This window comes from Brachycentrus maculatus, unplaced genomic scaffold (genome assembly GCF_059751285.1).
Source record: "Brachycentrus maculatus isolate JH-2025_06_01 unplaced genomic scaffold, ASM5975128v1 h1tg001341l, whole genome shotgun sequence".
NCBI lineage: Eukaryota > Metazoa > Arthropoda > Insecta > Trichoptera > Brachycentridae > Brachycentrus > Brachycentrus maculatus.
Window position 1 is genome coordinate 21,400 of NW_028282001.1, and position 4,626 is coordinate 26,025.

The following is a 4,626-nucleotide window of genomic DNA, read 5'->3' on the forward strand; positions in this document are numbered from 1 at the left end:
TGTTAAAATTGTCTATGAAAAAGGCAAAGCGTTATATTATATTATATATTGGAAATTCTCCACCCTACCGTTGTCCAGTAAAAATCATATTTCCCAAGTAAATTACGACAATTTTCATCATGCGTTTGTAAGACACTTTCAGAAAGGTAAAATTATATTTTTCGTCAAATGTTGGCCGGGAATCGAAAAAAAAATTGACACAAATTTGACGTTTCTTGAACGAAAAAAAAACAAGATGGAATTTAAATTATTTGAATTTTCGTCGTTGGAAATTTCTTTTGGAGTGACGAAACTGCATCAATAATCAAATTAAATTTAAATATATGGAGGATGTAAAGAGATGGTAATTTCATAAAATTTCAACAGGATGATAGTGGGATACAAGGAGTGAGAATTTGGTTAATCTCATTTTTTGTATGAACTTATAGCTGCAATATCAAATTTAAACAGAATTTGTGAATATGGATAAGATTAAATTTAGAAGTTGTATTTTTAAACCTTGTTTAAAACGTATAAACAGTCTTCGCTTGATTTTAAAACGGTATAATGTATATTGTTCACCTTTTTATCTGGACGGTTTGTATTTCATTCAGATGAAAATATTTTCTTTTTATATTTCAAAATTCAGGATTGTTTGGCTAGTTTAAGCTAGTAAAATATTCGGTATTATGTATGATGGACTAAAATACGCTAAAATGGACAGATGACTGGTGCATAGCGTTGTTACGGCTTTATTTATGCACATTTATGAAAATTAAAAAGTAATAAATTATGTTGCATAATACTTATTTACGAAATCTAATTTTACGTTGTCAGAATTTTTCATTCTCACGATTTGTTTTTATTTTAAAAGAATCAGTTATGTAAAATTTGTCATTGGTATACGTATAAAATAAAATGTATTACATTTATCACATTTGAGATACATTCCGACGTTGATGACACATTCTCTTAACTATATTCTAAGTTTATGTGCCAGAAATGGTTTTTACAAATAGCGTTTTCATTACACGATTAACTCGGCCTTATACAATCAATTTGTACGTCACATAAATAAAGATGATGTTACACGAAATGGAGAATTGGGCGTATATTATGTTGTGAATGGAGCTCAAGAAAAAAAGTTGTTTCGGATTTATGGCCGAGTGTTTAGTGAAGAAAATGAAAACTTATCCTCAACTTAATATGCCGTGGTCAAAATAATATTAAAAACACATTTATTTGTAACATTTTAAACCTGAGGAAAACAAACGTTAATTTAAATTGAATATCCAAACGATTCCTTTGATCCAAATCTATTCTTTTAAATTAATTTTTACAAAAGAATAGACGCCCAACGCGCAAGTGATATATATAAATATATATTAAAGACACCCTGTAGTGTATGGTTGACCCAACATATAAAAGGAGATATATGGTTGGAATGTGAGCATCATAATAGATTTAGTAACATAGGAAAGTAAAGTTGGTTTTTGACGATGCTATGGCGACACCTCGAGATTGTGGGAATCAGCACAATGGAACAGGTATTCATTATATGTAATATCATATTATAGTATTCTAAATAGATTCGCGAATCTTTTCATTGTATTTGAGAAGTTTTTCTTGTCACTTTAATTTACTACTTACCTAGGTAAATTCAACAACAAAAAAGTCAGGTCTATCACGATGTATACATATAAAATATTTCATTAAAATACTCGACCTAAAAAAGAATTGAGATGGGAGTATGGAGGTTCTTACTGAAGAAATAAACTTACATGGCTTATGTACTATCATTCACAATTCTACCCATACTTCTAAAAAATCATCACATTATAATATATTCATTGTTGATAACAACCCCTTTGTGGATTCAATCCAGTAAATATATTTTTATTGTACGGTTTTTATTTACTTTATTCAACATTGAACACGTGTTTTCATGGGTACTTTATCGTAATCCTGATAAATGAACGACGAAACGAGATCTTTTGATTATTTTTAAGAATTTTTTTGAAAAACTACCTAATTACAATCATTAACGTATGTCATAACATGGAAAGGTTTTTTGATTTTTTTTGCCATTAAAAAATAACTGCTTTTATAGATACAACACACATTTTAACATACCGGCATAAAAGCAAGTTTCAAAAAAGTTTATTATATTCGCAAAAATGTAGCAAAACTAAATTAGTATATGTGCATATATATATATATATACATATATATTATATATATATATATATATATATATATATATATATATATATATATATATATATATATATATATATATATATATATATATATATATATATATATATATATATATATATATATATATATATATATATATATATATATATATATTTATATATATATTTTATTTCATTTTATATAACCATAAATCATTCTATTAGACAAACGGAAAACACAATAATTTGTACGCCATTTAATTAATCACTTCACTTTTACGAGCGAATTTGTGACATCATTCGAAATACCAAAATAACTTGTTTTGGCAATATAGAACAAATATTTTTTTTCACACGAGAAAGTTTTTTTGCAGAAGGTTTATAGAATCACAGCTTACTTATTTATTTTGAAATATACACAAGGTGATTCAGACCTCAAACTCGCTCCGCCATATTTTCTGAAACATGATTTTTTCGGTGATGGCTACATTTTTCAAAGTAACCTGAAATACTCACCCACGTTGAAAATGGTTCAGCTTAGATGTCTTTACTTGAGGAAGTATGGATATTACACGGAGAAGAGGAGAGATGCGCCTTTATTAAAATATTTCTTTCTTTTGATTCACGGTATTTTCATCAACTTAAAATCGAGAGTGTTTATGTCTTCTGTATTTTCCCGATATACACGAGATATAATTACCTCGGATATAGACGACTTAGGTTTCATTTTTATTGTCTAACACCAATGGATAAGCCATTTGGGAGAGCTCTCCTCTAGGGAGAGGAAGTTTACAAAATCATCCATGAGGATAGCTTTAGCGGTTATGATCATAGGTTTACTCTATCCCAACCCTTATTGAAAAAAAATACACGACACAGAAGGGACGCGTTTTTTACTGTTTTTCGCTATATTAAAAGATAATTGCTAATCACTCCATAAAAAAGATCCATATAAGCTTGTTTTCAATAGTTGACAACGATGATGAAGCTATTAAGCACGTGTCGTATAAATATAATATTTAGATATTAATTGTATTGCTAAATTTAATTCAATGAATATTCCATTATACATGAATATTTCCAAGCAGCCAACAATTAAAAAGCTATGATCTGAAATTTAGAAATGTATTAATGCTATGCAAAATAGCATTACGCCACGAGACATGGCTGTAATGATTACACTTCTGTCACCTAATTGATGTCTTTCTCCGGGTGATGGATAACACTTTAATGCTAGTATGCGCTATCTGTCCTTTCATTAGCAACATTGCCGACAAATGGTCGACATCATTAACCAAATGAGATTTGTATTAATAACTCTCGGAGACCGCTAATCTACAAACACCGCTACCGGTTTCCAGGTATCAGATCCAATTCACGGCTTGCAAAATGAAACAAATTTACATGTAATTTTTTTTCAATGAAATGTAGATGGATTCATTTTTTGTACGATATTAATTTGACACATTGAATAAAAAAGTGACATTCAGTTATTCCTGGACAGGGCGGTGTTTCTCTATATCTTTTTGTTTGCGTCCTCTTTTCACGCGATTTACTATTTTACCTCTTTTTTCATTTTTTTCATTTTGGTTCCATTATCTAATCATTTTGCCTTTGTTGAAAGAATGACGAAAATGAATGTTATTTTACACTATGGCTCCGAAAAAGTGGTGGAAAGTTAATGTTACTCAAAGGTTTAACTAACTTTTGCATTAGTTACTCAGTACGCAGAATGTATTTATGTACCCATCACAGCAACTATTTTACTAATTTTATATATTTTTTTTCATTCACAGACAATGTATTGAATCAATATAAGTAAACTTGATCTTTCTTTAGTCCAGTCGATTTACAATAATGCAATAAAACAATTTTTGGAAATGTATAAAAATGTGCTTGTCTTTTTCTTGTTTCAATATTCATCGCCAGTCTCGAATTCAATTGTAAAATGAATTCGAGAAAGATTTATTTTCAATTAGTCTTGATGTTTGTGATGCATTTTCACCTTCAACTTAAATAAATAAAGTAAAATAAACTTAACTTCAACATAAATAAAAAGTAGGTAAAAACCTTCCCTATCCTTACTATCCTACCTACAGACGAGCCTCTTAGTAGGGGCTTTGCGGGTTTCTTCCCGCCCTTTAGGTATTTTGCGGGCTCGCACTATAAATTGTCTATGACTGACTTAATACGTTTCGCATTTATAAAAACACCAAGATTTTGTTTGAAAACCATACTAGAAGCAGAAGAATAAGAAACATACCGACGCTGGAGGGCGAAATGGCTCAAAGCTGCACAACCAAACGGTTCAAAGTGGCTCCACACGGGGCATCCAAAATGTCTTTATATCGTGGATTACAAATCACCGCGGGATTCTTTTTAAATAATTTTATTACCCTTGAGTTAGGTTAATCGAATAAAACTTAATTCTTTATTCAAATTGCTTTAA